This window comes from Vicugna pacos, chromosome 25 (assembly GCF_048564905.1).
Source record: "Vicugna pacos chromosome 25, VicPac4, whole genome shotgun sequence".
Lineage (NCBI taxonomy): Eukaryota > Metazoa > Chordata > Mammalia > Artiodactyla > Camelidae > Vicugna > Vicugna pacos.
Genome location: NC_133011.1, coordinates 13,262,913 through 13,285,494, shown reverse-complemented (window position 1 = coordinate 13,285,494; position 22,582 = coordinate 13,262,913). Strand labels below are relative to the sequence as shown.

The following is a 22,582-nucleotide window of genomic DNA, read 5'->3' as shown; positions in this document are numbered from 1 at the left end:
GGCAGAGTTTCTAACGTCTTGGTCATTCAGCACTTGAGCTGTGTTCACAATAGACATGCTCATTGCATGTGGGTAATCAGAAGTCAGAGAACATGTGGGTTCTGGGGTCTCTCCGGGTTTTATACCTAGCTGGCCATGTAGCTCCGTCAAAGGTGCATTGCTAGCACTCGTTCTCTAGTGCAGCTCCAGCTCACCAATACTAGCCACGTGGTACCAAATAAATATCTGGACAATAATGTGCAGGTGTTTCTTCTGATACATAACCCTCAAACAGATTCTCATTCTTAGTTCCAGTAAAGATAAACACCTAACAATTACTTGAGTTAATGTTGTCGGGGGATTCAAACCCTCCTGTGTCACTGAAGCTAGGGGAAAAGCCACAGAACCAATCAATTGCCTTTTCATTCTGATGTGTCATTGAAGTCATTTGAAAAATCAGATTTCACTCTTTCCCACACATTCCCTATTTCATCCATTTTAATATGTGATTAGATTCTGGAGCCAGACTCACACGGACAAGATATTTTCATATTGCTACTCTCCCAAGAAGACTCTTCTACTATCCTATGATTAGCACGAACATCTGCCTTAAATCTAACCTCCTCTGCATCCACCTCACCAAACACTTCTTACTCCATGTGCCCACCATTCTCCACTTACTTTATATTAGAGGCTAATTCGTATTTCCATACTAGCATCATCACACAATCTGGCAAATAGCTCCACCGTTGTTTATTTTGTAAATAATGAAAGACAGTAGCAAAAACAATTCCATAAATACAGGCAATAAGAAGCATATACAAATGTGATTTCAGAAGGAAGTTGATCATTTGTTATGTTATTTCATGAACATATACATACAAGTTTTCTTATACTCCTCTTTCCTCTGTCCTAATTAGGAGTTCTCAAAAAGATGGAGTGATTGTAAAAGACATGCATTAGCTTTTAAGACTTCAGAGTCACTTAAGCTGAGGCACACAATAAAAAAATATAAAATAAAACAAAAACACAATTGGCTTGTATTCTTAGGCTGTGGTTTTGCAGTCATTACTTGGCCAATGTTCCTACTTTGATAGGAGTGAGGATTGCAAGATTGGGTCCAGAGAGGGAATATATTTAGCTGAGGTCTGGAGAATCACTTAATGAAGCAGACAGTGGAGGAATCAGAAAGATTTTGTATTGTTATTTAGTTGGCTTTTTTTTTTGCCTTCAGCAAACATTCTTGTAGTAATAATAGTAATGCCATGTCTCCAAAAGAAATTCATGATTATGGCTCACATTAGTTTGCATTAGCATCTACAGACAGGTCTCTGCCTGCCAGTGCTCATACACTCATAAGCACAGTAGTAGCTGAGAAAAACCTTCCAACTATTTGTTACTTAGTGATCCTGCCTCTGGCAGGGTAGAAGCAAGTCTCTCTCAGGGGAAATTGCTGATGTTACTATTTTAATTTGCAAACCACATTTCTCTGGATGATGATGAGATTGCAAATAACCTAGACAAAACAGACCCTAGTTTAACAAGCTGAAAAAAATACAAGCAAGAAAAGCAAACAAAAATATTTTTAGCCTTTCTCTCTAATGGTATAGTTGAAAATCAACTCTTCCAAAGGCATCTTGCAAGGATAAAATCATAGATACAAGCACTGATTTAAAATGGCAGTTAAGCTGAGTCCCAATCCATCCGCTCCATTGTTTAACCTAGTGCCACCCAGAACTGAAAGGTAAGTACAAAGGTGGATTTGAAGGATGATACTGAAGCATAATGACTAAATATGCATTTTAAGGAATATTCCACTTGTAACAGATGTTTCATATGATATGGCTCATTTATTGTGTCTACTGACTGGAAGATGTAAGAGTGTTGAAATATTTTACCTTAAGAATAATAAACAATTTATGCATGAATTTTATATGCATATTATGTATTTGTATTATATTCACAAAACGCGTATTCCACCAAAACCAATTAAACCATAATACGAAGTAGTCACGTTTATGGGGATGAAAAACATATCAAGACACTATTAAGTCCATCTGTCCAAACTTGACACTAAAAATCTTTGAAATAATATAATTAGAAAATGTGCCTAACTCAAATAGGAAACAAAGCAGTACAGAAGATCAGTTATAGAAACAAAATGCTCCTCATTAAAGCTGTGAGTTACATATCTTTGCCATAATACAACTATAGCTTATTTATTATTATAAATGAATAAATAAATATTAACACATTTAACTGAACCTGCAATTTTATTATTGAGAAGTCACTCATTATCATTCATTTTCAGTGAATTTAAGGAATAAAAATCAAGCATGAAATAACTGCTTAATACTACTTTGGCATTTACTGATGATCATCACAGGGGCAAAACAATTAGACACACCATTTTCTCTGCATTTACACCTCAACAGCCTGTGGTGATGCCTGAGAGTCAGGGGTCTATCCAGGAAATATGCATTTGATCAATTTTTGTCTTAGTAAAGTGATTATCTCCCTACTGAGAAGAAATATTTTCTACAGATATCTGTACAATATTTACAAGACTTACCTTAATCAGAAATGCCCTTTCCAATATGGTTGGTTCTTCCTGACTCTGTTCTGGAAGAGACAGACTTCAGGTAGAAACTTCTTCTGCCTTTTCCCAGATTCCCTTCTTAGTCTGGGCATATGTTCAGGTGAAAAGGACAATTATTTAGTTTCTCTAAGTCTCCTTACAGTATTCAGCTCTTCAGATGCAAAACTCTCTTGTCATGTTTCCAGTCACCTATACCTACTAATCACTGCTTTCTAACTTGTGAGCTGGGTCATCTTGGTATATCCCAAAGTTCATTTATCTGATCAAATAACATGAATTTTTCTCATTTTCCTTAGCTAAGTTTTCACTGTAGAGACGGAAGATGATTATCTACTGAAGAGAGAGGAGGAAAGATGGCTGGTGTGTATACACATGTACATGTATGTGCACGTTGGTGGCTATGAATGTGACTCGGTGCAAAATTATGAATGCTGTCAATCTTGCTTTCCTGCAATTTCTTACCCCTTCCTGGCATTTTCTGGGAACCGGATCCCTCATTCCCCTTGGCTACTGGGTCTTACCACATGGTCCCTCTACCTGGGATAGCCCTCTTGGGATGACAGAGCTACAAACTTCAGATATGCTTTTGTATTTATTTGTTTAGGAATTTTACTAACCGAAGCAGAGTGGTAAGGAGATAGCTGTACTAGGGAATTCTTTCCTCAAATGTAAAATCTATTTGCCTATGGCTGACTCTGAATGTTGTCTCAGAACCAAGAATGTGTTCCAGGATTTGAATGAACAGAAAACCAATCTTTCATCCTCTCTGTTTTCTTTTGTATCCCAACAAGTCCATTGATTAAGTTCAATCTAACTAAAACTTTTTATTGAGCCTATAGCTCTGTCCCCAAGGAAATCAGTGTCAAAGGGCTGGAGAAGACTCAGAACTATAGTACAAGCTACCTAGCAGGCCTTCAGAGACCTACCATAATCTCAGAGAGTAGAAAGAAACTCCAGGCCATTCAGGTTAGGTATTCAGGAGGAAAGGCAGTCAGTTCCCTTCTTAACCTCCAAAGAACTGTGAGCACATCAAGTACACAGGCTAGACAGAAGCATTAAGTTGAAAATTGCCCCGGGATGACACCGAAGTTAATATAACAGAGGAAAGAGAGCACAGGTTTGCATCTCTGCCACACAAGGAACTTATAAACGCTTCTGAAAGTTTCATGAAGGGTGAGACTCTTGGGAATTTGTATGCAAAAGCTCAGAATTTAAATACTCTACACAGAGATAAATGTAGTGTTAAATGTTCTTCCCTAAGGAAAGAGATACTTCATAAGTAAAAGGCTGAGGTACATCAAAGATAGAACTAAAAGTGTGGATAATATCGAAGGGCAGTATCTACTCTTGAGATAATTTTGCAAAGTAAGGGCTTCTGAAGAAGGCAGACGTTATGTTGAGGGAGTAGAGGCAAAACAACAGTAATGGAGAAAAGCAACTTACTAACACGGTACATTTTACAAAGAAAGGCAAAAGGAATTCAGGCCAATAAACACTGGAGTCCACAGAGGAATGCCAGCAACAAAAGGGAGCTCCAAATGATCGTGTGTGGTAAAAGCCGACTGACAGATGTCCCGATGGAAGTGTCAGAATTTGTTGGCCCATTCCCTCCCCCCACCCCCAGAGTTAACCTGGCTTCCCATCCATATCAGTCAGGTCCAGTGAAGAGACAAAACCACTCAAGCTATTTTAATCAGGGCCAGTTTCAGGAAAAGTGACCAATGCATCCACACAGAGCCCCATGTCCAAAAGGGTCCCACACTTGGAATTCGACACTCTGATGTCACTATGTTGAAATTCTTAGTCATTTTACCTTTGAATTTGTGTTTTGTAAATGAAGTCCAATGGGACAATGGACGAGTTCCAAGGGCTTAGAGTCTCAGCTCACACGATTCCCACCTCTTGCTACCTTTCCAGACTCAGTGCTCAGTCACGTACTCCTCCTCACTCTGGTGCCCCAGACCCAGACAGCTTTCCCTGTCCCCACACCTGCCCAATGACTGCTCCCTCCTTCTACCCCTAGCCTGGGCCTGGGAGCAAGACATAGTAGCAGCTATCCCCTACCTACTCTGGCCAATCCTGTCTGGATGGAGTGAGCTTCTAACCCACCCCATCTAGATACTGAGTATGTTGTCAGCACTGAGCTTTAAAGTAACTTGAGGGCCACCCTTGTGCCAGGTGTGACACACCAGCTCAAGGCCAGTGAGAGGGATGTTCAGTAGCCGTCTGGCCCAGCCCTCTGTTTAGTGGGCAGGTCTGGGCTTCTATGAGTGTCTACATCAACCCTGTAGGTATACCGATGCCTGAAGGCCCTCTATTAGCTGGCTCTATCTTCCTCCTCCAACGGTCCTGAGTATCATCTGCATTGGTTCCTTCTGGCCAGCTTGAGGCAGCCTCCAGGAATGAGCCACAAAATACAAATTGTGTAATGCTGGAGAGTCCACATTTGAATAGATGGTCTGATATTTATAGTTAAAACTGGCATTGCAAAATATAAAGATACATGATAAATTTCATACTAATGTTTTAAAATTTGAATTGTATTTCTACTTTGTATAACATTAAATGGAAAACATAAAAACAAAACAAAATAGCACAACAAGTTGGGAAGAGAGAGACCGAAGAAGAAAGAAAAATCTTATATGTAACTTTAATGGCACTTTCACCCTGCTTTTTGAACAAGGGAACCTATATTTTCTTTCTGCACTAGTCTCTCAATTACGTAGCTGGCCCCGATTTTAATAGAGAAAATTTAATATAAAGAATTATTACCAAGGTATTAAAGAACTGAAAAGGCAAAAAAGGAAATAAGGTATCACGGAGGTAGCAACTGTGGGAAACAGGTGCCACCTTTCCGGAGGGAGGAACACAGGGAAGAGGTTGAGATAATCAGAATGCAGAAGCATGGAGGAGAAGCCACACAAAAAGAACTCAGACCTTGAAGAAGTCAGCATTGCTCAGCTGGTGCTAGATATCATGACTGTTCAACACAACTTTCTGCAGTGGTAGAAGGTTCTGTGCTCCCCACCATAAGATGACTGCACCGTTGAAATGTGCCTGTAAAACTGTTTTAGATGTATTTAATTTTAATTAAGTTTAAATTCCACGTGTAGTGCTAGAGCCTCTGAGTTCACTGAAGGAAATCCTGTGGATCTGGGATGCAGACCTTGAAAGAAGATACATTGCTAACTAGTTCTGGTGGCTCTGGGGGGTGTGATTTTATGTGTTGAGAAAACTGAACAGTGAATCAAAAGCTGCTGCTGGAGTGAACAGCAGTCGCTGGAGTGAGGCAGCATTGCTGGGGTGATCCTGGCAAGAGCAGGGAGGGACAGAAATGAACAAGTCCCTTCTTCCTTCTGGAGTTTTCCAGTCTCCCTTTAGTGCCCCTATTAGGGAGTGTCTGAGAGGACAACAACTAGGAAAGGAGAGATGAAGTTTGCAGAGGTGAAGGGTGAATAGGCATCACCCTGGAGGGGTGGGATGGTGCCAACAAACCAGAGACACCAAAGAAGAAAGAAAAATCTTATATGTACCTTTAAAGGCATCTTCCTTGGATTACGACTTCTGGAACATCTTAGATCACACTGTACTCCCTCTTCACGAGCTCCTGTACCAGCTTCATCCCCAGCTCTTCATCTCCTCTTAGACTGTACTTGTTTCCAACTGTGCCTTAGAAGGCACTGACCTTACTCAGCTTTCAGATGTTATCTCTGCTCAGCCCCCAGGATGTGACAAAATGTGACAAATAAAGAAAATGAAACAGAAACAAAACAAGAGAAAAACTACTAAAACATAAAAGATCTCAGATGTGGAAGAAGAAAAGCAGTGAAAGTATGAAAGAGTTTAGCCTGAACTATATAAATTTATTTTTCCATCTCTAAGAGTTTTTCCTGAAAAACCCTAATCTTGGTTCCATACCTACAAATACAGTTTCTTGTAAGTTATAGTATTGTGATTGCAGTTTACAACTTGAATATGGTCATTGTGAAAACCCACAAAGCAAACTAGAAGTTTCTTGAAAAATTCTTAAGTAGTTGAAAAGCCAGGCCCAGAAATTAGGCCCAAATGGTATTGATAAACTTTATTTCCTACACTTTTGGAACTTGTAATATAGTAAGAAATGTAGAAATAAAAATAGAAATAGATTTTAATTAGTAGAGACCTGACACTCTAAAAGAGGCCAGAACAATATTTTAATTTGTCTGCCATCTCACAGATTCAAAACTCATCACTTGAAACAAAAAAAAGCATGAGGAGGTTATGTATCTGAACAGGGAAATGTCTTGGGTCATCTCAATTTGTCCCTAAAGAACAATTAATTCCAAGTTTCTTGCAACTGGCATTTTAACTTCGAAAAGGCACAACAGTACCTGCTTATTAAAACCCTGCAAGATGATACTCAAGTTTATTCTACTCCATGGTGTCAGTTCTCCTCTGAAATATGTATCACTTTCTATCAAAAGTCAACTATGCGCACAGTCACATTACCCTCCTTTTCCAAAATCCGTCACAGCACATGCTGCATCTCAAATGGTTAAATTAAACTTGGTTTCCTGTGTGAGACAAGAGAATATAAGACAGTGCTCACTGGGGAGAAAATTACCCTCCTGAACCACACATGCAGCTTCTACTGGTGTTTGTGAGGGCTGCACAAACACAGGAGATGAATCTAAACTGTGCCATTTGGCGAGAAATTAGCTTTATTCTAATACAGAAGTTCTACCAAGGGTCAAATATAACAATCAATTTTCCAGCGTATTTTTTCATAAAAGAACTTCTTCAAAATAATATTTTATTACACCTTATTATTATTTCCAAGATCTTATATAAATTAAAATCTAGGGTTATAAGTGAGATATCAATTAACATAAGAATCAATTTAATGGTAATTTAAATAGCTAACTGTTATAATTTTTTGCATAATGAAGTGGCCTCTGGGCTTGAAGCCCTAATCATGTCTAATTAATTTAAAGGATGTTACTTTTTATTACCATTGAAATTTCTGACAGGTGATAAAACATTTAGGGTTGCCATCACAAACTTTTACATCAGCTGTACTGTAAGTTGGCAAGCCATGGACCATCCCTCTGAAAATGACTATTTAAAGGAAAAAAACTCAACTACATTTGTAAAGTTAGAATATGGAACTGCTATTTTACCAATGAAAAGGAAAACAATTCTATTCACTAAATAATAAAAGAGTTGGCATTTTATTTCCATGATCTCAGTAGTTACAATCAACCTTCACAGGGAATAATCAATTTCAATTTTATAAAATAATCTTCATAACCTCTTGAGTTTGTATAGCACCTATATTGCCAAAAACATTAATATACTTTCCATTGTCAATATTTTAAAAAGGTTTGATCTTTTGAGGCTCATACAGCAAATAAATCTAACTGCAAGCAGATTAGCTAAAGGGCATGTCATTCCTTTAAAATAGAACATTAAAATATCTACCATTATCTACCATTAAAATATTCTCAGTAATGTTAAATAATGTGAAGAAAATTACTTTTCAGAGACTACAGCTTCTACAATTACAGAAAAACTAAACCCAAGGCATTGAAAGCAAATAGATAAGTCTTAAGCAGATATAGGGTAACAGACAATTCAAGTTAAGATGGAAAGTGAAGGACTCCAGCCAACACAACCCCAAGATCTGTACCACTGGCTATTCTTCTAAAGAGAAAGAAAATAATTATTTTAAAAATCCCCAAGAAGGATTTTATGAAAGTTAAGTACAGTCCAAAAACCAGAGTGAGCAGTGAGTTGCTATTATCCGAAGGTTTGTCTGTTGGGCAGCACTTGTTAGGATGAGGGTAAAAGCTAGTGGAGGAGAGATGAAGAAAGTTATGCATCGAGGCAGCATGGCAAAGTTATTAGGAACATGGATTTGGGCTCTGGCTCTGGGACCTTGGCAGGTTATTCAACCTCTTTGTGTCCCAGCTTCCTGTTCTGTAAGGTAGCACCTACTCCAGTGGTTATTAGGGGACTTAAATCAGTTAAATATGTAAAGTACTTTAGGAGAGTGCCAGGTACATAGTAAGTGCTTCATACATGTTTACTACAATTATATATCTTGGGTTAACCCTTTTCATGTAGCCCAAGAACTTCTGGAGCTCTCAGCTTGAAACCTGTAGTAAGAATATGCTTTAAAATTATATAGATAACACTTTCTTGATGTTGGGGTCAAATGTGATCTGTCTAGATTTAGGCTAAGGCTACTTTGATACTAGAAAGATAACAGAAACTACTTATGATGGTAACAAGGCAAAAACCCTGGACTGGAAGTCACAAGTCCAAGGCCAATGACCTCCTACCTCTTATTATAAACAACAACAAAAACAAAACAGGGCTTTGGAGCCAGTCAAAGTAGTCTAAATGCCATTTTCAGCACTTCTGGCTGTTTGACCTCGGACAAGGTAGCTCATCTTTCTAATGTTCAGGTTCCTCATCCATAAAACAGACATGAGAATACCTAACTCACAGAGCTTTCATAAATAAATATGTTAACTACTTAGCAGAATGCCAGACCTGCAAATCATGATTCCGTTACCTTTTTCTTTTTTTTTTCTTTCTTTTTTTTTTTTTTGATGCAAAATTTTTCTGTTACCTTTTTCTGAGTCTCAATTTTATCCTCTGTAAATCGGAAATGCTAATGCTCAATGTAGTAAAACACTGGCACTGATAATTTTTTAAATTTTTCCATTCTCTTTTTAAGACCTTTACTGCTATGCAAAATCTTTTAAAATCACTGCCATTTATTTGTTTTATGGTTTTATACGATGTGATATTTAACCCTAAAATATGTTTAAAACAACACAAACCACCTGCTAAGCTTAGGTCATTCAAGGGGTAGAAAATTCCAGAAAGTTACTTATGAGAAAAATCAATAGCAACCATAAAAAAATAAGGAGGTAGACTCTTTTAGGCCTCACTTAGATCAGGAGACTAAGATTTTTCTTCTTAAGGATAAAAAGGAAAAAGGCAGAAGTGTCCAAGATGGTGGCATGACAAGATACTAAACTCATCCCTTCCCATGGACATACCAAATCTTCACCTACATGTAAGTGAAATCCTCCTGAAGAAGAACCGGAGGTGTAAATGAACAGCTACTGCACACAGAAGGACCATATAGAAATGGGTAGGAAAGATGGAGACATGGTATCCACCAGGACCCCATCCCTGTTGCAGCAAACAGCAGCTGGGCTATTGATGAGGAACCAGAGCACAGACTTAACCACCCTGGCACACAGCAGAAAAAAAACACAGCAGTTTAAAGGACACCTAGACTACATGGGGAGAAAATCCATTTACTAACTCTAGAGCTTCTACCAAATGGTCAGGGAATTGCCGGAGCCCTCTCTGGGATCAGAAGTGTCAATAAGTGTCATTGTTTAAGTAACCCCACCCAGAACTGGCCATAGCCAGGGTCTACTGCAAACCAACTGCCTTGCCAAGTCAGCCTCACATGCAGCTCTCTCTAGGAACTGCCCCAATCTGTGAATTCTCCAGCTCTAACCAGCCTGCCAAAACCACCAGACACAAGCAGTCTGAAAGGAAGACACTCCCACAAAGGCCATTTCTTCAACAACAAGAGCGGTATCTGTTTCACCAAATTCATAGCAACAAAAAAACAAAAGTCAAACAAAATGAGGAGACAGAGAAATACGTTCCACACTGTAGAACCAAATAAAACCCTGGGGGACAGGGAACTCTAATAAGATGGAGATAAGTAATTTACCTGACAAAGAGTTCAAAGTAACAGTCATAAGGATGCTCATCAAACTCAGGACAAGAATGGAGAAACTTGGTGAGAACCTCAACTAAGAGCTAGAAAATATAAAAAAGAACCAATCAGAACTGAAGACTACAATAACTGAAACAAAAAAATATACTAGAGAGAGTTAACAGCAGATCAGATGACACAGAAGAAGAGATACATGATCTGGAAGATAGAATAGTGGAAATCATCCAAACAGAATTGCAAAAAGAAGAAAAAAGAGAATGAAGAGAGTGTAAGGGATCTCTGGGACATGATTAAGCTTACTAACATTCTCATTACAGGGGACTCAGAAGGTGACGAGAGAGAGAAAGAAAAAGAAAAGTTATTTAAATAAATAATGGCTGAAAACATTCCTAACACAGGGAAGGAAAGAGACATCCAGGTACAGGAAGCACAGAGAGTTCCAAACAAGATGAACCCAAAGAGGTCTGCATCAAGACATACTATAATTTAAATGGCAAAAGCTTAAAGATAAAAAGAGACTGTTAAAGGCAGCAAGAGAAAAATAATCACATACACAGAAAACCCCATAAGATTAGATCTTAAAGCTTTGTAAGGTGACAGATGGTAAGTGGTCTTATTGGTGGTGATCATTCCATAATGCATAAAAATATCAAACCACTATGTTATATATCTGAAACTAATAAAATATCGTATGTTAATTATAACTCAACAAAAATTAATCATTTAGTTTTTTTAAATAAATATATTCAAAAAGGAAAAAGAAAAACAAAAGGATATAGGCTTAAGAATAAAAGCCTGCATAGGCTCTCCTACCAAAATAGCATGTATTTCCTAGAATGAACGTGCAGAGGAAACCACACAAAATATTCCTGTCAAAATTTCTGCAAAGTGAGGGATTTGTGAAAGAGCAATTAAGAACAATGATGACAACAAAACAATATTATCTATAAGAAATATGCCTCTAAGCAGTGTATAGTGGGTCAAATTAAGAAGTTTCTTCTTCAATTAGAATTGGACTTTGCATAATTGCATTTAAATAACATCTAGGCTGAGAATATTTTGTAATTAACACTGTGATAGCATATGCCTGTCCGGGGACCCCTATCACCCTCTTCAGATACCATGGTAGAAAGTTTTACTTGACTGAGGCCCTTTTGCCTACTGACTCCTGGACTTACTTCAAAATAATTCTCAACACAACATCCCTGGTAGCCACTATTATTAGACTATATTTGTCAAGCTCAGCAACTCTCCCTTCAGGGCATGACCAGAACAGAGGGGACCAAAGTGGAGACTCAAAGTAGACAGTGGGGATAAGACTGAAACCGTATCACTGGGAACCAACCTAACTCTTCTCTCTAGCTTTATGCACATCCTTGTGACCTCTCCAACATCTCCAGGGTTGTGGGGTTGGGCAATGGACCACATGACTGCGCAACAGGAGGTAAAAATAGGTACCAGAATCACTCCCAGGCTCATGACACAAGGTTACCATGGCTCCCATGGAGGAAGAACGCCCTCTTTCTAACCCACCCAGAAATGCTAATGGACTGTCAATGGTGCTGCCAATGCTGGGTTAATTCAGGGCTGCAGTGTTTCCCAAATAGACTACTGCAACAATCTCCTAAATTAGTGGATTTTAAAAGTTACTGCCTATAAAAGTTGCCTTGGGAACTTTAAAAAATTCCAATGGCCAAACCATACTCTAAGTCGGCTGATTAACTTTAAATCTCTGGGAGTGGGACCCAAGTGTAAGTATTTTTTTAAAGCTTTCCAGATGATTCTTATGTGCAGACAAGTTTGAAAACTAGTGTTCTAAATATTTCCTTGCCTCTAATTTAGTACCCTTGGGGCCCATTCTCTTCATTATCTAAGAATAATGAAACTCATTTGGAAAATATTCTTTCCAAAGTTCACTGCCTACTGCAGTGTTCTCCAAGTGTGGACTGCAGGCCAAAATAATAACTTATATTGCTTATGAAAATATAGATTGCAGCCCCCACTTCAGAGTGGGGGGTGAGGGCAATAATATGCATTTTCAATAGTTATAACAAATAAGTTTCATGAATCTTAAATTTGAGAACCACTGATCTCCAAGATAAAAGTCTAATCCTTTAGCAGGGCAAAAAGGCACTCCATATTATGGTCCTTCCCCAGCTTTTCAGATTCTATTTTGCTGAATCTTTTCCACTTTGCTCTCTTCTCCAAACCCTGTGCTCCAACAATTTCAAATTCACCTCCCTATATATTGGTCCCTACACTGAAAATATCCTTAGGTAAATCATTTAACCTCTCTGAGCCTGTTTCCTCATCTGTAAAATGGGGATTATAATACGCATCCTTGGGGCTATTTGAAAATGTCTAACTCTGGGCCTGGTCCAAAGTAAATGCTTAATACTCATTCATTCACTAACTCCAGAACTTGTAAATTCAGAGTGTCTGGGCAGAATTGTGCATAAACAAAGCTAAAGAAGGACTGACTGCCGAGCCACTGCCTGAACCCAGAAATGACAATCCCACTACACCAGAGTAAGCACATTTGAAATACGAAAAAAAAATGGGGGAGAAATCGCCATACTCAGGATTTCACGGGCCACCCATCAAATGTACTAAAAAATAAAATAATCCCTCAAAAAATGGGAGGCCTGATCTCCTTAGCTCCAAGGCAGCTTATTCAAGAGTGGAGTTTTAAGAACTGAATAAATAAATGCCTATATTAAACACTAGGTTAAATTCAGTCCCTGGCCTTAAGGTCCCTGCAATCTAAAGGAAACAGCATTCAAAGATGGACACACGCACAAGGAGGAATTTATAGTTATTTTTAAAAGCTGTGTTATTTTCTCACTGTTTTCAATATTTTTGCCTGATAAATGGAAGGAGTCAAAAAATAGCAAAGGGAAATTTCTTCCTGGTCTCTGTTGATTCCAAATATTTATCTAGCTTTCATTTGACACTTATTAATACTAATCTGTAATTATGTCTATTGTTTTATATGCACCTAGTAAATACTCGTTTCTTATCAATTATAATGATGCTGATAATGCTGCTGCTTCTGCTGCTGCTGGCCTGACGGAGCATTTACTAGGAGCTGGGCATTTAGCAAATGCTTTAAACATGCTACATAATCTACAGAACATCCGTCAGAGATAAATACGGTTATTTCCTTTTTTTTTTTTTTCAGATGAGAAAAGAGAAATGAAGATAAGCTCTTGGATTTGTCTTAAGTTCTTATGTTAAGTTCTTCTGTTATCCCTGCAGATCAAAGATCTGAAGTAATGTCTCTTTAGCCCCCAGCCCCAAGATTTTAACCACAATAAAATCGATGTCACCTTTAGCAATACTGGTTTAATTATCTCCTTAACTGCGAAACACTTATCAACATGAGTAAATTTCTTTCTTAACAAGTGGTGACCCAACATAGACCTGCCCACTAACTTGGCTGGGCACAGTAACAAGCGTGACTACGGCTCTATGTTGGAAGAATCCTAAGTCTTCCAAAAGCTCATCACATGGTCTGGAAGAAATGTCGTTCCCATTACTCCTTTCGGCGCATTCTTATGTTTTGCTGAGATGTTGACTTAGAGCTGCTCAACAACAGTTCACTGCAACTGGTGGCAACTTAGTTTTCCCCCTTAAGGGAAAACAAATAATTAATAATTGTAAGTAAAATTTTAAAATTCTGCAGCCCCTTTTATAGCAAGAATATGGAACCTTGCTTGTTTTAGCTTGTGTTTTATACTACTCTTCTCTGAGAAAACCACCACCATAAAAAAGGTCAGAGCTGGAGCATTTTTTTCAAATAAGTAAATTTCAAAATATTTTGTTTACACTTGCTGTTTATTTAAGATATTGTGTTGGGAAGTACAAGGTGACTATGTTATGGCATCTTAAGTAGCTTAAAATTTTGGCTAACAGCAGTAAAATAAATGTTTATACAACCAACCATGCCTAATGTGATAACCTATATTGATGCTTAAGACAATTTCCCATGTTCCCAAGAAAAGGGCAATTACTTTTTTCCCAGAGAATGAATTTCTGAAATTATTTGTAATAATAAAGGAACACTTGTGGAACACTCATAGAAGAAGTAAAATTTGATGTTATTTTTTAAATATTGGTATGACTGCGTCTTGTAATGGCGGGAAAAAGCATTCTAGACAGAAAGAGCAGAGCACATTAGGTTTGTTTTGATGATTCAGAGGATAAAACTAGAAACAATGGGTAGGTGCTATAGGGAAACAGGAAGTCAATGAGAACTAACAATACCATCGCTCTGCATTCAGATAGAGGTTGGTGGTTTCCACCTGGTAGAAATGTTGCTGAGAAAATCCAAACATCAGATGTGTAATTGGAACAGATAATTCATGATATTTGCAAATGTGGCACTTATTACTGGATGCTACACAAAGGAACACGCAAAAAAAAAAAACAAACTTCAAGGGGAAACATAATTTCATGACTTAAGATTCATAATGAAACATAATAAATTAAAGTTGTAGATTTCTCAAATTATCATGCTAAAAAATAACATATAAATTGTACCTTCAGGGACATGACTTCCCTGGTCTCCTTATTATCAATTTTTTTTTAGTCAAGAGAAAAGAGATACCAGCAACAGAAAAAAAATTGAGAATTCCTCAGTTAAGACCAGCTTACATCAAAATAAAAAATAAAGCACAAAAGAAAAAGGAAAATGACATAAGTGCATACTCAGTTCCTCTTATCTGATTCTTTTAATTTTCCACCTGATTACTTTAAAGTTCACATTATATACATTTAGACATTTTTTGGTGTGGTCCTGTAATACACACTGTACACATGGGAGAAGTCTCTGCTTTCTTTTCTGTTATACTACTTAGTAAAATGCCTACTTTCTCCTATCATTTGGAAGATTATAATTACTTAAAGAAGCTACAATCTTCATTTATTTTAAGGCTTAGCCTTATAATTACTGAGCATAATAAAGTTTATATTATTTCAGCAAAGTAAGGATCTTAAATCAAGGAGCTTCTAATCTGGACCAATGCTAGAGGGGCATGTAGCAGAGGTACTCATGGAGGTGCCACTCCCACTATCCATGTCAGAATATCAACTTCTGTGTATAGTTTTCACTATTATTTATAACCTGAATTCTGTATTTTTGTAGAAGCCTTTTTAACTACACATTTATAGTCCATCATTTTTATTTACCTTTGTTCCCACTTGTTCCAGAACTATGTGACTTACTCAAAATTCCATGTATTTTTTATTTTTTGATTATTCAAATATGAGCAATTATATATGTTCATAGTTTAGAAACAATATATCCATATATAAACCCTATTTTTCTAATTGTTAAAGTCAATAAAAATAAATCATATCCTATTATAGTTGTCACTTTTGAATTACAATTATCTAATTTTTTACACTTTATATTCACTCTTGTATGAGAATCATTAAGGATCCATGACCTTTCACAGACTCAACTTGTTCCAAGCAACCATAATAATGACATTAATACTTACATTTAGTATTATGTTATATTCAAATTTTTCACCATTTGACTAGTAGGAATCCATTTAAGTTAACAATTTTTCCTTTCAGTAGTGGCATTTAAAAACTATCCTTGCTTTCATGCACTTAGCTCCTTTATGAAACCCGCTTAAATGATGCTAAAGGTATCAAAAGAGCAAAAAGTCCACAAGAGAAAAGAATGGGAGAAGTGACAAGAGATGTTGACAAAAATGTTTGAAGCTCGCAAGCAAACAGACTCAATCTCTCTTAGAAACCACACCTGCATTTGTAGAGAAGTACAGTAATGGGGAGCCAAAAAGTAAGTTAGTTCATGCCTCAGAGCCCTGAAAGGCACAGGACTTATAGATACATTATACTTCAAGAAGGTGCAGGTGGGACTGATAGGCAGATTGATTGAAATTTTGCATTTGAAGCAATTAGAGACCTAGGTACCCTCATCATGCACAGAGCAGCAACACCATCTAACTAGTCTTAGGCAACTGGCTGAAGATTTACTCTCTAAAACAAAAGGGAGTGTGGGCACAAAAGTAGAGCAAAGGGACCTGTCATGAAAACAAAAGACTAAGTGTATGTTCATATCCTGATACGTGAGAACAATAGCCTCTTCTCCATTCAGCCCTGAGAGAGACACTTACAATCCCGAGGCAGAACATTAGGGGAGTCCTCTCTGAGGAAACCTATCCGCCTAGAAGAAAAAACTTGTAATAACTGCCCCATAACTTTATAATAAACTCACTGCCCAGCAATATCACATCTGGTTAATGCCTTTGTGCTTCATACTTTAACATGAGCAGACATTGATGGATCACCTGACTTTTGAGGAAGAGACAAAAGCAAACACATAAGGCAAAAAAAAAAAAAAAAAAAGGAAAGTGCAGGATTCAAAGACAAAAGAAGCAAAACTGCAAAAGAAGTCTTTGAAATAAAAAAAGTGATATCAGAGATAAAATGTTAATAGAAGGTTGGATGATAAAGTTGGAAAATCTCCCAGACAGAAAAACAAAAATCCAGAGAGTTTTTTTTTTAATAAGAAAGAAAAGGTTTTTTAAAAGAATATCTGAAGAGTGAAAGTTCAGAAAAACTGGAGGGAGAAAATTATCATAGAATAAAGAATTTCTAGAATCTACTAGAACTGAAAACTTTGAGCCACATTTTCATGAAATTTCAAGACACTAAGGATAGAGAATGTACTTCTAGGAAGAAAAAACTTAAAAGTAATATCTAATGAGAAAAAAACATACAAAAATATTAATTTAAATGACACCGGACATTTAAGAGTAGCACTCTAGCAACCAGAAGACAATGCAAAGATACTTTCACAATTCTGAGGGAGTATTTAAATTCTAGAATTGTCTTTCCATCTATATTCCCAATCAAGTATGAGGGTAGAAATAAAAAATTTTACAGATGATAAACATCTAAAATATGTACTACTTGCCACAGGTATCCTTTTTTGGGAAACTACTGGAGGATGTGCTCCACAAAAACAAAGGGGAAAAAGAACAGAGTTATGCAAGAAAAGATACGCACACATAGCATACTACATGACTTGGCTATCATATATACATTATTTTATGTTTATATATATGCATTATCATGATATGTACTATATATATGTAAAATAACACTGAATATTGGGTTAAGTGGAAATTTGATATACCTATCATAAGAAAGGGGTAGGGAAAGTGTGAATGGAGTAGTGAAAAGAGAATTAAATCCTAAGCTCCTCTGCAGGAAGTCTAAACTAACACTAAAAAAGAAAAATCAAGAAATAGTCATGTTAGCATATTGTTCAGGAATATGGGGGAAATTCTAAAAGGAAAAATGGAGAAAAACAAAATTGGAGACACCTTGGCATAAGAATCAGAATTGGGAGTGGTACAGCTATTGCTGCTCTTCATGAAAAGTTCTGCAGAAAAATTTACAACTTATTACCAATTTTAAAAATTATTTTAACAGTGAAAGAATAGAAGAAAGAACATCCTTAACCTCATGAAGGGTTTTTACTAAAGATATATTCAACATTTAGCCATATTCTCATTAAAGAAACTATGTTCACTCTCTCCCTTTCCTTAACATTATATTGGAGCTTATATTTAATCCATAAAATAAGAAAAAGAAATAATTTACATAGATATTGATAAGGAAGTGATAATATTTCATCATTTCTAGATGTAGAAATGCAACAGAAATAAATAATTGAACTAAATAATGAAGTGCATCACGATTTCAGGATAAAGTATCAGTATACTAGGATTTTTCTGTCTCAGGGTCCTCATATTTGCTGTTCCCTTAGCCAGGGAGAATATTTTCCTCTAAGATATCTGAACAAATTTCTTCCTCCTATATCCATGTTCCTTCCCCTTGTACCATTATTTTTATTCATAGCATTTAGGAACACCCACTAATACAACACATCTTCCCCCCTGGACTGTAAGCTCAAAAATATTAGAAACTCTCGAATACTTGTATAAAAGGTATAAGGATGTTATTGTGGCATTATTTTAAATAATATAAACTTGGGAACAGCTTAGTTGTCCATTAACAGGTTAACTAATAATTAAATTTTGTAAGATTAATGTGTTAGATTATTATTCAACGATTGGATACCTGGCATTGTTCAACAGAGATCTCAAACCCATAATATTGACTGAAAAAAAAAACACAAGCAAATAGCACACCATTATGAATAGTTGCTACAAATGAGGTAAATTTTTAAATATATACACAAATAGCTCAATTCAATATATTCAGGCAAAGACTAACATCATGGGACTGAATATACACTGTCCTCTGGTGAGGGGGAGGGAGGAGGCCTTAAAAGGAGAGCATGAAGGACTTCAACATCGTCTCTAATGTTTTGGTTCCTAAAGATGTTCCGAATCACGTATGACTAAGTGCCAGTGTTTATTCATTTTGCGTGGCATGTCCACAGGTGTCACAGTATCCTTTATACCTATTGGTTTGGCTTGGGTTTGGTTTGATTCAGAGAGTTTTTTTGTTTGTTTTTTGCCTTCAAAGTTTAAAGTAAAGGGGAAAAGCAGGGTAACAAAGGCAGAATTCTGTTCTTAAGAGAGGAGTACAAAAAAGGTACACAAGGCAAAGAAGATGGACATCAAAAGGAGAACCGGTTTGGCAGATAAAAACCAACAGAGACTGGACTAAGATAGACAACTGTTCAAGAACCTTTTTGAGACAATTTCTGCTACAATTACAACTCCCTTGTAATTAGCAGTATCTTATCACTTTATCACAATCCATCAAAACTTGGCAGAATGGGATGCCCTGAATCCTTAGTTTTTAGGAATCGGCTTTGAGATCCTGAACAGAGAGCACATCACGAAAATAAAACGCGGTTACAAACTATTCTGTGGTTTGAGACATGGGTTTCACAGCCCCTGAGCCCGCGGTGTGAATTCAAGCTCTGCCGCGTCACGGCTGAGCAAGTCTGAGGTGGCTCCTGCCCTCTCTAAGCCCCGGTTCAACCATCATGTAATAATAACGTTAGTACTGAAGCTCCTCATCATCACATTATTATATAGCGATAATACTATTTTCCACTCTATGCTATTGCTGTGAAAATTAAATGTGATCATGCCTTTAAAGCGTTTAGCACAGCGCCTTGCTCAAAGGTAACAGCTCAATAACGGCAGCTATTGTTACCGTTTCACTGCATTTAGTGAAACCGCTGTCTTTCCTTCATTCACTACAGCATGTTTGATTTTCATGTAATCTGAGAACCTGACCAAAATTAAACAGGCAATGTTATTGGAAATACTTTTTGGTCATTTAAATGTACCATTAATTCATGCATGTGTGTAAGTAGTGGACTGGAATGTCTCCTCAGAATTCCTGTTCCTGGGAATATCATCTCATGATCACAAATGTGCAATCAATCCACAAGATTTCAGACGGTGCTGCCATGTTGGAACAAGGTGGCGCCACTCCGTTACCACAGTTGACTAGCCTATTAAAGCAGAAGAAAGCAGTGTGGAGAGAGGAATGAAGCAGCAACTCAGAGGACCCAAATTAGACTGGGTTTGAGTTCCTGGCTTCAGTTCATTGGCTAATTCAGTTGCAGTCTTACGTTTGAGTTCTATGTGAAACCTCAAATTCCTTACATTAATTCATGTTTTTGCTTATATAGCTTGAGTTGAGTTTTTGTTACTTATCACCCAAAAAGTTCTGGTTAATGTAATGTGAATACAACACAGATAAACAGAGCTAATTTCCCACTTACCTGTGGTTGGCAAGGAAAAAAGAGATTAGACTCATCAGTCAGAAAAAGATTTATAAAACTATATAATTTATTTGCAAGGCTACATCATGCACATATCTCATCAATTTAAAAATTATCACCACTAATCAGAAGATTGGGAGCTTTAGAAGATTCAGAAAATAACCAGCCGAGTGAATGAGGTTTATGTCTTCAGAGTGTCACCTCACCCAACTCTGTTTATTTAGACATTTTAGAAGTACTTATAGAATAAGACAGATTTCTTCTAGATTGAAAAAAGGTAACAGAAATGACATGACTTGGCCTAAACACAGTTAAATGATACAAGGAGACAGAATGCAAATGAATACATTCTGTGTGTGGAATAGATAGGCTGCTAATTGCACTCACTTATTACCATAGAAATGATATGTTTTCGGCTTTAGTTATATGCCGCCACAATTAATAATTGAAACACAAACACATGAAATAGTAATTTAGTGGCAGACTTTGTAATTACAAAAGTATAGTAAGGGTTTGTTTTGTAAACATATGTGAAACTCCTTTGTACATGGTGTAATTAACACGAACATAAAAATATAAGAAAACCTTAAAGAAGAAATTCAGATATAGTCTAACTAAAGCAATGGTCAAAATAAAGCCATGCAAAGCTTCATGAGGTCATAGGTTTTCAAAAGCTCTTGCTTGGGACATACGAATTGGTTAAAAGCTCTAAAAATAGTAGGTATTCTTTGAAATACACACATCATATTTATTTTAGAAATAGACGCTCTGATTCTGTATTTTGAGCTGCCCTTTGACTGTTTTTTAGCTTCTCTAACAGGGTTGGCAGTGCAAGATAGTGACTAAGTCAAGACCTGGGTTTTAAATTCTTGCTCTGTCATTAACTATTTGATCATGAACAAACTATTTGATCATGATCTATGAACAATGGTTTTCTCATCTGTAAAGACAGGTGAATAGAAGGGTTCATCCACATAACATGTATCTTTTAAAAACCAGCTACAGTGGTTCCCATAAATATATTAGGTACTGAAAAACTTATTATTATGGGACATAGATGTTCCTTCTGGATACCTATATTTGTAGGCTAGAGGAAACAGATTGTTTTGCATAACTAATTTATAACTGTAGTACATTCTGGTACTAAATCTAGATGATTTTCTTTGTCCTCCTGAATTCAAATAGTCAAGGGGCATAGGCCATAAAATTAACTCTACTAGGCTCCATGCTAAGCATCTTACAGACCATCTCATTGAATTTTCAAAACAACTGTAGCAAATAACCACTATCTTCCCCCACTTTATAGATTAAAAAAATAAGATTCAGAAATGCTAAATATCTCACCCATAATCAAACATAGCAACTCATGAAGCTGGAACTTGAAACCAAGTGAGCCAAAACTCCCCAAATTATATTCATTCTATCCTTTATATGCTAGCTTTAATTGCTTCAATAGCTTATTCATTTATTCTTATATAAAATAATATGATCTTGAATAAAGATATTTGCCCTAAAAATAATAATAAAGGAAAAGAAAAAGAGAGAGATTCAAGGGAATAACAGGAACTTGAAGATGAAAAAAAAAATTAGAACTTAGTATTTGCCGTTGCCTTCTTTGTGGCCCAAAGAAAGTGGCCTGTCTAATTTCTAAACAACAAGCCTGTAAGTAAGCCCTGCAGTGTCCCCGGTTTATAGTTAGGAGTGTGGAGGATGGGGTGTAATTCAGGTAGGCCAGCAACTCACTGGGCTGCCCTTGCAAAGATTTAGGCTCTTCGCTGTCCCTGGTCCAGCCCATTGATCCCCAAAACACCAGCCTCAAAAAACAACATATAAATCAAGGTAACCCCAGCCCAGGAACCAGAAGTGAGTTATCTCAGTGTGAGAACACAGAGAAAAGAAAACCATCAAGAAAAGAAGATGATTTTTCAACTAATCCAAGCAGAACACATTATTATTTTTTGACAGAGATGAATATTAGCAAAGGAGTATTTGGGGAACCTGAAAAACCCTTCATTTTCTTCGGTGGGCACATGCACACATCTTAACGCAAAAAGCACGGAAATCCCCATCTCCCAGCTCTCCATTCCCGAACATGCTCAACAAAGGGTGCACTCGGATGAAACATCAGTTAGCTTTTTCTTTCACTGGGAATGTGCTTATTAACTGTTGTTCAAATAGTTTGGAGACACAACAGCCCTGGGAGTGAATGTGGCTTTGTATTTACAAAGTAGTCATTTGTTGTTATTTATAGTTCTTTTAATTTTCACCTTTTTACATTTAAATTTTCTTCCAAAGGTTATGATTAAAATAGGCACTACTTAAGAGAGGAAAAACTCTCTTTAATGTGTTTTTTCCCCCCACAAAGATGTTCAAGCTTCAGAAAGAATCCAGGGGTGCCCAATTTGTTCCTTTGTCAATTTTATGGACATTTATAATTTGTTTTCCAAGAAAAACAATCATGGTGTCATTATGCAAAACTATGACAGAGCCTCTTTTA

At 36.9% G+C, this 22,582-nt stretch overlaps 1 long non-coding RNA gene across 1 annotated transcript in view; it reads right to left on the bottom strand.

Moving 5' to 3' along the window:
- The window catches only part of LOC140689109 (uncharacterized), a 64,852-nt gene that overhangs the window by 16,864 nt on the left and 25,406 nt on the right, over positions 1-22,582 (bottom strand). Inside the window, exon 2 of the long non-coding RNA XR_012063987.1 lies at positions 2,552-2,662. This is a non-coding gene — a long non-coding RNA (uncharacterized lncRNA). The remainder of the gene's footprint in view (positions 1-2,551; positions 2,663-22,582) is intronic.